At 36.4% G+C, this 13,509-nt stretch overlaps 1 protein-coding gene across 1 annotated transcript in view; it reads left to right on the top strand.

Annotated features, from left to right (window-relative positions):
* LOC142335315 (fatty acyl-CoA reductase 1-like) overlaps positions 1-13,509 on the top strand; it is a 97,979-nt gene that overhangs the window by 26,784 nt on the left and 57,686 nt on the right. The gene's annotated exons all lie outside the window — the stretch shown is intronic.

The following is a 13,509-nucleotide window of genomic DNA, read 5'->3' as shown; positions in this document are numbered from 1 at the left end:
CTAGGTAAGGATTGGATGCTGGACTGGAAAGGAGGGTCTTTTCTATTGCTGACACAACATCATCGTTCAGCGTCATTTTCCGTACATATAAGTTAGCTTCTGTAATTTTTATTTTGTAGGATTTTGCAGCGTCATCTGAAATTAAAGAAAAATCGTCAATTGATCGCCGAAAAAAGATTCTGAGTGTTACACCACTAAGAAGATGTCGATCACAGGTAAAGAAGTCAACCGCCACCTTTCCGTAAAATGTACACTCAGCAGATGCTCTGACTAAAGTTTTTCGTCTGGTGATTGCGGATGCTGCAATTCCCCCAGGGTTTGCTTCATAAGAATAGCCTTGACATGCCAACCACGTGCTTTTGGCATCTTTATTGTGAGAAAACTCGGTTTCGATGAAACTTTTATGGGCATAGTTACCATTGGCACTTGAAATTTTCAAACCGTTAGCAGATACTGTACAATCAGAAAAAAGTGAATGTAGGACATTGTTGCAAAAGTCTGGCGCGTCTGTTTTAGTCACATCTGCAGCAGCAGTGTTGTCATATTTCAAATCAGCATCAGAAGACTGTACAATCTTGCACTTGATTCCAAGAAAAAATTTTTGGAGATCAATGAAATTGTTGCGGTCTCCTGCAATTTCAAACTCTAGCATTGGTCCATTAGGGCTGTAAACCGGTCCCAATTTCTGACAAAAACTTCCATCAAATATAACAAGGAGAGCTGAATAAATTCAACGAACTATGCGTTGCTTCGACTGGTAACATATTACCGATCATCTTTTACTTTGGCGAAGAAGTCCGACCGACTTCTTTTGGGTACTCTTTTTCGTGAAATGGTGGTTTTGCTTTTGGTTGTTTTCCTTGGTCCAGCGCGTAAGCGTTTTGAATTCCTTCTCATTCTTCTCGTTCGTCGCATTCGGAGGGCTAAAGATCCACCTGTTTGTTTTTTCACTGTGTTTGATATGGTATTCTTTAGAGCTTGCTTTGGTGATTTCTTTTTAACGATAACATCCATCAACTCAGGGACGCTTTGTAGCAACAGTTCTTTTCCGATGCGTTTAGCTGCTGGCAGAACAAACTTACGAGCAAGTGGCAGTGCAACACGTCCAATACCGCTAGCTAATGCTCCAAAACCACTACCTCTTTGTCTATAGTGACCGGAAAAGTGAGGCAATGATGATGCTTGGTTTGCGTAGTAGGAATCCATTTAGTCACCAAATTTTTTAAATTGTAGTCTTAAAATAACTTTACCAGTCCCCGAAAAGGGAACTAACTCTCCCGTTTCAGTTCGTAGCTCAATTGATATCGATTGAATGGTGTTCGAAAGTAGTTTTTTGTAGTCTAAATTTGTGAAAACTATCCGGTAAGTGGGCTCCAACTCACAAACGCTACCGTTTTTCAAACGCTGTTTTGAATCAATGACTCTTAACAATGGTGTGCTTTCGCTTCACCCACATACTGATACTCAATAATGTTTGTGAAAATAAAAATTAAATGCTTTCTGCTGGAAAATCAACATAATAGGCTTTCGTATCATCATTTTTCATTAATCGGTTTGCTGTTGTGGGAATCATTTTGTATCCAATATGAATTCCGTAGCCATCTGGAATACCTTTAAAGCCAATTATACTGGGTATTTCTTCACTTGGAAAGGTAATTCCCTCGTATTTACCAAAAATGATTTCGTATTTCCCACTGCTTTTGATTTCTCGGAAAGAGAAGTTAGGCAGTCCGACTGTTCTCTTGATAGTTGCTAAAAGTTGAGCAACTGTATCATAAGTGCCAGCCATAAACGCTAATTTTTCTCCATTGTAGGGTCGTGAAATGACATTGGATCCAGTTGCGCGGTTTTGTGATTCCTCATATCCCCTGAGACTGAACGCAACCAAATCTCCATTAACTATGTGTTCAATTTTTGTTGGAAAAATGATTTCACTCAGAGCCACTCTCCAGTCTCCTGTGAGATTAATTTCATCATTAAAAAAATTTCTAAAATTTGCTAAAGTGTTTTCCTTGAAAATTTCCATCGAAGCAGATGATAAAAAGTGTACTGTGAACTCATCCTCAAAACGGTTACTACTCATTTTGATTTGGAGATTCTCGTACTAGTTGTAATTCTGGCTGGTAAAAATTGCCGTGGATAATTTCTTTATTAGAATCAATAAGAGAATATGTAGGTGGATAAAGCGTCGGAATACCGGCAATTTCAAAAACTTCGTCAGTGAAAGATTGCTTGTATCCTTTTCTGAAAGTTTTTTCCTTTTTAACGATTTGAACAAAGTCACCCACGTAAAGTTTTGGTTTTTGACTGCGACATGTCTCCACAGTTAATGATACAACTCTTGGTACACCTTTTTTGGTAACTTTGTTAGGAGCAAGTTTGGTGACACGATTAACACGGGAGTTGATAGTTTTTACGAATTGATCCAAATTGTTAATATGAGAATACGTCCATTTTTCCTCCAAATATCGGTAATTAATATTTTTAGTGACCTGATGTTTCTTTCTGCAAACGCAGACTTCTTTTCGCTAATAGTACTATACAAATGAATTCCTCGTTTGTTGCAGAGTGTTTTGAAAGCTCCCAAAAACTCAGTACCATCATCCACCCAAACTTTTTGTGGTTGCTTGTGTTTGATCATGCTTTGGAAGGCCTTTGCGCTTTCTGTTGCATTTTTTGTTTTCAACGGTTCAACACGTAGATACCTCGAGAGCCAGTCAACTGCTACGAGCAAATATTTAACATCACGATTGTATTTTGCAAGTTTATCAACATGAGCTAAATCTAAAGACCAGATTTCATTCAGATCGTTGACGATTACTTTTAATCGCGGAAAATTTAACCGCTGTGCACGATATTTTGTTAAGGATGGTTTTGTTTCCAAATACATTTTGACTTTGGTCATTGGCAGTTTGCTGAAATCTTTTAATCGCTTTGAACTTCCGAATGATGCTGGACCTTTAGAATAGAGTCTATCCAGTAGTTTCACATCTTTAATAGTTAGACCAATTTTTTCCTTTCGTCTCCTGCTCTGTCTTTTTGTTTGTTTGATTTTTTGGTTCTGCAGTTTTTGATCTGGAGGCTTTACTTTGACTTCCACTGCTCTGTTCGCTTCTTTGTTGTTTTTCTGATTCTCCTTGAATTTGTTCGGTTTCCTCTTCTTCTCCTCATCGCTGTAAACTTTTTTGAGAACTTTTTTAGCATGAGTGTTGGATACTAAGTGCGGGGGTATCTTAAGTTCGTGCAAAATATTTGTGTACACGGCTAGGTCAATTTTCTTTGTCGGCTGTTGCAAATTGTACAAAAAAGATGACACTTTAACTCTCATAGGTTTGTCCTCAATATGAAGGAAACCACTCGGGTCCTCAATGGAAACTGTTTCTGAATTTAATATCTTGTTTAGGATGCTTTCCGCTCTTTGGATTTTGTTTTCTTCCATTAATTCTACTTCTGACATTATAGAGTCAAAGTCTGATTGTCTTTTTTTCAATGAGGGCTCAATTTCGCCATCATCACTAAAGAAAGACTGTACACTTTCAATTCCATCATTCAATTCGCTTTTTAAATCAACACTACTTGTTCTTCTTCTTTTGCGCTTGTTCACGATATTAGTTTTATTAGTTTCCTGTTCAGTCGCCTCTTTGCTTTCAAAATCGGTTGGGTTGTTTCGTTGGAGGAGTGACAATTGAGCAGCTTTCTGTTTAAAAATAGGATTATCCAAAATTTCTGTCCTAGTCGGTTGTTTTGACACAAACATTCTTTTCGGTATCAAGACAAACTCTTCCGCATGCATTACTACTTCTTCAAGTAAAGGTAACAAGAGAGACTTATGCTTCGAAGTAGATGTAAATTTTTTACCAATAGCTGACGCTTTTTCCTCAAACTTGTCTCTTTGGAAAAAAATGTCGGAATGATGTTTCGTAGTTTTCAAGTAAACTTTTATCTGTGGGCACGTTTCCATTTACAACATTGAGAAAGCATTCACAGAGAAATTTTATAAATTTATTTGATGATTTTTTGATGAATTTTTTCAGCATGCTTTCCGGCATTTCGAGCATTCGCCTCAGCATACATATCTCTTTCTATCTCATTTGTGAGGTAGGTAATTACAGCTTTGGAAGATGGCAGATAGAAAATTGTTGGCCCCGGTGGTACAATATTTGAACAATAACGTAGTGAGTCGGTTGTTTTTGGGTCTAAATCAATCAATAAGTGTCCGAATGGTTGTTTTGTTGCAAGATCATAGCTGTCTTTTAAAATGTTTGTGTTATTGAGTTGTTTTCCAATATAACTTATCTGCTGTATATCTCTGGGAGATTTGAACAAAATGATGTGTGTTGTGTTGAGATCAATTGTTCGAGACCATTTACTCTGTTGAAACAAGTTATGCTTAACATAGATAACACTGATCTTTTTGTGGCGTCCAGCTGTTGCAAGTTTCGAAAACTCCTTGTCATTGAAAATTTCCTCGCAAGAATCGTCAAAGACGAGCAAACAGTTTTCCAACTCTGAAATGAATTCAAATCCCGAGAACTTGGTAAAATAAATGTTCAAGTTACCCTCCATCGTTTGAAATTTTGGTTGATCATGTTGATAGAAATAGCATATTGACTTGAAATTAGGGAAAAACGTATTCTTAAGAAGCATTTGAAAAATAATTTCGGTCTTTCCACAACCTGAAGGACCACAGACTGCCATGAAGAGACGATCACTCGTTGAGATTATTTTATCCATAACTTAGGATTTGGAAGTGCGTATCCAACTGTGCACGATAGCAATGAAAACCAAAATGTTGATTCTTCACAATCGAGGTGGAAGAAAACTAATTTGGTCAGTGATACTACAATAAGAAAAACTATTATCGAAACTTGCGTAAAATAAACTACCTCTGAGCGCGGTAATCTAGAATTGCAAAACCTCCAAGACCGTCTCTCTTGGTTTTGATCATCAAAAACCAAATGAGTGATTCCTGCTCCGCCACTGCCAGCGCAATCTAATTGATCTCCTGATTGACTCATTTTGAAAGCAAAGGATTTTCAAAAATGAATTTAATTCAAAAATTCGGTTAGTTTATTTTTTAGTTAGTTCATCAACCATAAAAAATTCGTATGTAATAAATTCAGAGTTTTTGTCTTCCTTCTTATATTTTACTTTATAGTTCGCTTGGAATCCGTAGTCATTGCCATAGTAGACAATTGACTCCACCTTTCCTTCTCTGACTACCTCTTTGATTTCATCGGGGAGACTCCCATCGTCCAGGGGTACTGGTACTGGCACTGGATACTTGGGCGTAGGTAAAGGGGTTAGTTTCAGTTTTTTCATTTTCTCTTGTAAAGACATGATACATTTGAAAGTACTCCAGCAGTGAAAGATATTTCTTTAGTGTTTCAATTTCAGCAGTATTACAAAGTATTTGCAGCTTCCTCAGTATAGTTTGTCCACGAGAATCAATTTTTTTTTCTTTCAGAAAAGTCACTGTCAACTGGTTATCACTCGCAAAGCAACTGCATACTGTCAAATTTGGAGTTAAGTTCACTTGAAGAACTGAAGCAGTTGCTTTCTCCACACGGCGACTCATTAGTTGGTAGTGTTATCCAATAAAAGTACACCTGTGCTTTTCTCTTTGCGCAATGCTTTTTCTTTTGTTTGAATGGTAGTATAGATGAATGAAGTGAACAAGTCAAGTGCTCTACTGGAGTGAAGATTTCTTCAATTTTTGGACAAAGCAATGTTTCTAAATTTGTGACGTCTTTTTGAAGGAGTTTTTGCAGTGTCTCCGTCTTCTCCTTCCCCTTTGCGTAGAATTTAGCAGTAGGAAAACGTATCTTGATTGCTATAAGTATTTGTGATAGAAACCAGCAAGGGTAGCTGCTGCTGTCCCACGAAAAACCATGCAAATGCTTCGATACCCACTGATGCGATTTCCTCTCACTCGAGGACAGCGAGTTGAAGGAAATTGGAGGAAGAAAAAAAAACCGTGTCTGAGAAGTTGTTTGAACAAATAGATAATTCTTTTATAATGAATCCACTCTTTTTGTGTCGAAAACCTTCAAAATCTATAACAACATTCTCCGGACTCAACATTCCAGCAAACTGAATAAGTTACGTTTAAAAGTTTTCACGAACATGCAGAAGAATAAACCTGTCAGGTGACCAACGTAAGCGTTTGTGATTGGACAAGGCAAAACGTAAGAGTATCCTGGACCCTTTTGGCTATACTCTGCAATAAATCCAGAGGCATCATGAAGAATTGCATTTAAGCGAAGCACTTTAAATGATTTTAAAATGTTTGTGTTATTGAGTTGTTTTCCAATATAACTTATCTGCTGTATATCTCTGGGAGATTTGAACAAAACGATGTGTGTTGTGTTGAGATCAATTGTTCGAGACCATTTACTCTGTTGAAACAAGTTATGCTTAACATAGATAACACTGATCTTTTTGTGGCGTCCAGCTGTTGCATGTTTTGAAAACTCCTTGTCATTGAAAATTTCCTCGCAAGAATTGTCAAAGACGAGCAAACAGTTTTCCAACTGTGAAATGAATTCAAATCCCGAGAATTTGGTAAAATAAATGTTCAAGTTACCCTCCATCGTTTGAAATTTTGGTTGATCATGTTGATAGAAATAGTATATTGACTTGAAATTAGGGAAAAACGTATTCTTAAGAAGCATTTGAAAAATAATTTCGGTCTTTCCACAACCTGAAGGACCACAGACTGCCATGAAGAGACGATCACTCGTTGAGATTATTTTATTCATAACTTAGGATTTGGAAGTGCGTATCCAACTGTGCACGATAGCAATGAAAACCAAAATGTTCATTCTTCACAATCGAGGTGGAAGAAAACTAATTTGGTCAGTGATACTAAAATAAGAAAAACTATTATCGAAACTTGTGTAAAATAAACTACCTCAGAGCGCGGTAATCTAGAATTGCAAAACCTCCAAGACCGTCTCTCTTGGTTTTGATCATCAAAAACCAAATGAGTGATTCCTGCTCCGCCACTGCCAGCGCAATCTAATTGATCTCCTGATTGACTCATTTTGAAAGCAAAGGATTTTCAAAAATGAATTTAATTCAAAAATTCGGTTAGTTTATTATTTAGTTAAATCATCAACCATAAAAAATTCGTATGTAATAAATTCAGAGTTTTCGTCTTCCTTCTTATATTTTACTTTATAGTTCGCTTGGAATCCGTAGTCATTGCCATAGTAGACAATTGACTCCACCTTTCCTTCTCTGACTACCTCTTTGATTTCATCGGGGAGACTCCCATCGTCCAGGGGTACTGGTACTGGCACTGGATACTTGGGCGTAGGTAAAGGGGTTAGTTTCAGTTTTTTCATTTTCTCTTGTAAAGACATGATACATTTGAAAGTACTCCAGCAGTGAAAGATATTTCTTTAGTGTTTCAATTTCAGCAGTATTACAAAGTATTTGCAGCTTCCTCAGTATAGTTTGTCCAGGAGAATCAATTTTTTTCTTTCAGAAAAGTCACTGTCAACTGGTTATCACTCGCAATGCAACTGCATACTGTCAAATTTGGAGATAAATTCACTTGAAGAACTGAAGCAGTTGCTTTCTCCACACGACGACTCATTAGTTGGTAGTGTTATCCAATAAAATTACACCTGTGCCTTTCTCTTTGCGCAATGCTTTTTCTTTTGTTTGAATGGTAGTATAGATGAATGAAGTGAACAAGTCAAGTGCTCTACTGGAGTGAAGATTTCTTCAATTTTTGGACATAGCAATGTTTGTAAATTTGTGACGTCTTTTTGAAGGAGTTTTTGCAGTGTCTCCGTCTTCTCCTTCCCCTTTGCGTAGAATTTAGCAGTAGGAAAACGTATCTTGATTGCTATAAATATTTGTGATAGAAACCAGCAAGGGTAGCTGCTGCTGTCCCACGAAATACCATGCAAATGCTTCGATACCCACTGATGCGATTTCCTCTCACTCGAGGACAGCGAGTTGAAGGAAATTGGAGGAAGAAAAAAAACCGTGTCTGAGAAGTTGTTTGAACAAATAGATAATTCTTTTATAATGAATCCACTCTTTTTGTGTCGAAAACTTTCAAAATATATAACAAAAATCTCCGGACTCAACATTCCAGCAAACTGAATAAGTTACGTTTAAAAGTTTTCACGAACATGCAGAAGAATAAACCTGTCAGGTGACCAACGTAAGCGTTTGTGATTGGACAAGACAAAACGTAAGAGTATCCTGGACCTTTTTGGCTATACTCTGCAATAAATCCAGAGGCATCATGAAGAATTGCATGTAAGCGAAGCACTTTAAATGATTTCAAATAAGTATCCAATGAAGAGTTATCTATTCCAATGATCCCAGCATAAGGCCTCAGTTTTAGTGCAATTTCGAGGTTAACATCAGGGTCCAAGTGCAAGCAGGTTGCCAAAAAGTCATGAAATTTTTCATTAGGTTCTGGATAGTCTGTTTTTATTAAATTATAGATTTCATGAATGGTTTTCAAATCTACCGTCGCGATTGTTGTTGTCATGCTGTTTTTGAGCAAGCATTATAGACAAATGAAAATTAGGTGACTTTTGCAGGGTATGATAATTACTTTTTTTTGTTTGTGTCTACATGACAGCTACTTTTCCCCCAAGGTTTTTAAAGTTCTTCCTGGTTGGTTTCTATAAACTGATTTTTTTAAAAATGCAAGTGTCCCCCCTCCCCTCCATAAGACTCAGAGAAAAACAAAGAAAAAATCTAAGTGTCCCCCCCCCCTGTAGTTTGACCGGGAAGACACTTGTGTCCCCACCTGTAGTGTTCACGGGAAGACACTTGTGTCCCCCCTGTAGTTTGACCGTGAAGACACTTGTGTCCCCCCCTGTAGTTTGACCGGGAAGACACTTGTGTCCCCCCCCCCTGTAGTGTTCACGGGAAGACACTTATGTCCCCCCCCCGGAGTTTGCCCAGACCAAAACAAGATTAAAGTACCCTGGCGCAGACATATGACGAATTCACTTTCAAAGCAAAAGTGGTGGTAGTTAAAATGGCTTCAAGCCCAAAGCGGCAAACCAGTCACGCAAGTGGAGGGAAAATGGTTTCCTAAGATTATCTTCATGCATGGCAGGGGAAATAAGGAGAAAGAATTTCAAAGTGTCCCACCCTGTAGTTTGCCCAGGAAGACACTTATGTCCCCCCCCGTAGTGTTCACGGGAAGACACTTATGTCCCCCCCCCGTAGTTTGCCCAGAAAGACACATCACTACTACCAGTGTCTTGCAGGGTCTTCCCAGATAATCGTCGTCCTGTAAGATCTTGCACGATAGCCATAGTCTTACAAGATATACATCATTTTCCAAGATCTTGCAAGATGAAAATCTGGTATCGACCAGGGTCAAACAATCGACAGGCAGCGCCAAAACTGTAATTGTTCTAACATTACTTTTAATTTGGAATAATATATAAGAGGCCATCCTTTTTTCTCTAGCCCTGATCAAAAACTTTCCCAATTTACAAGAAAGATAAGAGTGATGCCATTCCAAAGATTGTAATGAGTGCAATAAAATTCAAACAATGGAGAAGTTCACCGCAGAGGTTTTTGTCCAATTCACACACGCACGCTTCAGTAAAACCAGCAGGCCAGCAGACATACAAGCTCTCTGATATTACAATCATTAATTTTTCTGTTTATTGCAGCATTGAATTTTTTAACAGAACTGTTCGTTCTTCACTTTTCATTTGTTGTCTGCATAAACTTGTCTTCATTTCATATCGGTCAGCGGTCATAGAGTTTTTTTCCAAGGCAGAATTCTTTTTGAAACTATTTGAGATATGTGGATTGTTTTAGACAACTTGAACAAAAAGCTGGTGAAATTTTCAGTCTTCTAAAAAGTTTTATTGAGCATATGGCCGGAAAAAAATAACTACTTGCTTGCAGAAAAGTAAATGGACAAATATATTAACAAACTAAATAGATCAAGAGGAAAACAACAAGTCTGTTAAAGCAAAAAAACAGGCTTAAAAATTAAAAAATCCAGAAATTAATCAAACATTTTATATTGGACAAAGCGTTCATATTTCAGAGAAAATGGCTCGCGTATCTAGGATGGGTCTTGCCGAACTTAAGTATAAACAACAGGGATGATCAAATCAAAAAGCAAATAAACAAATCTGGATTAATAGTGAAGGTAGCAACAACTGAAGCGCCATTGGTATTATAATATTCAGGAATTTTGGTAGGCGATCAATTGTTCTCAGAAAAAATTTTCATATTGCTGATTGGTTATAAAGGGTCAAACTTCCAAAAGTTTGGAGGTTTCTGGCAACTTTTGTCTCAGAGAGAACTGAGACCCACATTTTTTTTCAATCGGAAAAACCTTTCTAGAGAATAGATTACCCATCAGCAGAATTCAAAACAACGCATGTGGATTTTGAGATATGTTTGGTTGATCAACCAGTAGGTAAAACGGCAGCGTTTAATTGAAAATTAATATTTTGTGATTGATTTTACAGTAATCAGCTATCGATTACTTTCTAAGAATTACCAAAATATTAACTTAAATATGAAAAAGAGATGCACATAAAAAAGGAAAACAAAGTTTTTAATTGCAACGGTGAAGTTAATGACAAAAAACAATAAACTGTTGTCTGATTTATACTACATTTTTCAACATAAATCCAAAAACCGTTTATCAGAAAAGAGTTTTAAGTGGGAGAACCAGAAATATCGCTATTAGACCATTTTCAAACATCTCATCGTGGAAGAGGAAGCCTACTTTCATTAATCAGATCAGACTAAAAAATAAAGAAAAAAATCAGGTTGGTGACAATTTTGGTTTTAGAGAGGCCCTAATTTTATGTCAATCCGTAGATGAATATTCGTTCTGAAAAAAGCAGTTACTCACCTTTTCGTGTACAAAGTTTAACATCTATCTTTTGCTCAGAATCTGTTTTTATTCATTAAAGTTCATTGGGTGCAACGAAAAGCTTTCGTACCAAAAATTGTGCTCTCACTTTGCCAGCACTCTATTAACAATTCGAAACAGTCTTGTAGATAAATTTCTTGTTCAAAGAAATCTTATATCTCGCGTGGATACTAGAAAACTCATTGCAACTTTTGTGTACGAATTATCATCTGTATAATATTTTTTTTACAATTCAAAGAATTTGAATTGTATTGGGGGCGTTGTCTTTTTTTAAAGATCTGTTCACCAATTTCATGATTTTTGAACTCAAATTGGAGTAGTGATTTTGGTCACGCCGAAACAGGAACATTACGATGCAGAGGTATACACCAAAATTTCCGCCTTAGTAAAATTGGCTCGAAAATTAAATACATACAATGAACGAAATTAGGTGACATCCTTTGTATCTTACTTTTCGCAAAAGGGGTTCCGCCAATTTTGCGAAATAAAAGAACATTCGGTGCAAAAATTAGGTAAAAAATCTTGTAGCACGTTTCCGCTCAATTTAGGTATCTATTATTCGCGCACATTTTGAGCATGCAATAAGGACTTGCAATAAGAATAAAGATTTATTTCAAGCCTTCAAAGCTTCAAAGTGCTTTAAATACATGCAACCAAAAAAACTGATTTTTTTCCGAAAAATCCCTCGCACATCAAAGACTTTGTATATCAATGTGAGATTGGCCAATTTTAATAAGTAGTAATAAATAGTACTAATAAGTAGAAATAAGTAGTAATGAAGTACTATAAGTAGTAATAAAGTAGTGATAAAGAACTACCAGTAGTAATAAGTTAGGCCCAATTAAATAAGTATTAATTAAGTTAGGCTTAATTGCGGATTATATGCGAAATCGAGCTACATTGCCTGCGAAAAATCAATACATAAATGGAGCGGATGCGTGATACAACTCGCGCGAAAAATAGGTTATTAAGTTTGTACTTGTATTCCGCGGCTAAAATTAGGACACTTTTGCGAACACGGGAGACGATATTCCCTTCCATTTTGCCGGTTTCTGCTAAAGTAGCTATTTTCCGCAATATTGTACCACTTTCAATGTATTAACATAGTAAAAACGAACAAGAGATACACACATCGGGCATATCTGCCTGTGACGATTTGGGTATACCTCTGCACTGTAATGAAGTGGAGCGAAAAAGCGAGTGGTTTTGCGGCGTGCAATTTTTTCGCTCTAAATTTAAAGTAGAGTGATAAAACGGTGTTTGAACAAAAATTCGCTTTCTCGCTAGTGGTTTTTTGTTCACATGCGGCAATTTCACTTTGATTTTTACTGTTTTTTTCGATTTTTTGGATTGGATTTTTTTCTAAATGGTTTTCCCAATCCATTCATAGTCCGCTCTAGGTCTAGTTTTCTGATTAGTCAATGAAATTTCTTTGAATTTTACGTCAGGACTTGTCCTGCTATGTTTTTTATTTTCTATTGCTTCTATTGGTGTCGGAGATTAAAATACTATTTTGTAACACAGGATTAACATTTGCATTGAAGGTGTAATTAATTGCTTAAATATCCAGTCTTTGAATTTAGTAAAATGAACTACGAAATTGTGAACACTTTTTCTCCGCGCCTGATGCATGTTGACTAAAACTCAACTTTCATTCAATCTTTGTGCCATATAAGAAATGAGCGAATACAGACTTTCAACATGTTTATCTTTCATTATAAAAACTACTTTGAAACCTGTTTGAGTTTTGAACTCGTTTGTATTACTCTTTTCAGAATTTAGTATATTATTTTCCTGTTTTTGATTCAATCTCTTCTTTTCCTTATCACCTTGTGGTGTTTGTTTTTGATTTTAATTTTATAAGAATTTGTCTCACAAGCTGTATCATCAGCCTAAAAAACATTTAAAATGATTTTTGTCATAGATTTTAGCTTTTATCAAAGGATATACGAAAGTCGTTTTCAAGTGACCAAGAAAGTTCCTCTCTTCAAATGAATATTGGGTTATCTGAGAGATATCTGCGCAGAGAATATGAGCGGACTTTTATTTGGGCAAATTCTGATGTGCAAATGGTTTTGATCTGAGTTCTTTAGAATTTCTAACACATCACTCGCCTTCATCTGCAGTAGAAACACGGATTGGAATTCTTGATTTCCTGGACAATTAACACTTGATTTGACACTTGCGTTCAGTTTTCTGCCAAAATTTGCAAAAAAAATTGTACAGATTTTTTTTACTTCATCAAAGGTGAGGTTTTGCAGGCATTTGCGTTCATTTCCGCTCTACGAGTTTTCTGGCTGCAGAATGTGTATATTATTTTCTTGTCCGTTGTTCCAACTGTTCTTGATGAAAAAGGTTCTTATATCCTGCCTTGTTAAATAGTTTAAAACTTATATTTGTTTTGATATTTCAGTAAAACCCATTTGTTTGCTAATTCATGCTTTTCGTAAAAATACATTTTTGTGTGCTGTTTTCTTTTTCAGTTTCTTGACTGCGCAATTTCTTGTGTTTTTGATTTCGCATGTTTTTTTCGCTTTGCTTTGTATCTATCTGAAATTTTTTAATTCTGTCACGATTATTATTTCTTCTTACTTGAGAAATTTTGTTCATGTTTT

This window comes from Convolutriloba macropyga, chromosome 2, assembly GCF_964194025.1.
Source record: "Convolutriloba macropyga chromosome 2, txConMacr16.3, whole genome shotgun sequence".
Taxonomy (NCBI): domain Eukaryota; kingdom Metazoa; phylum Xenacoelomorpha; order Acoela; family Convolutidae; genus Convolutriloba; species Convolutriloba macropyga.
The sequence above is the reverse complement of the archived record's forward strand: the minus strand, read 5'-3'. Positions and strand labels throughout refer to the sequence as shown.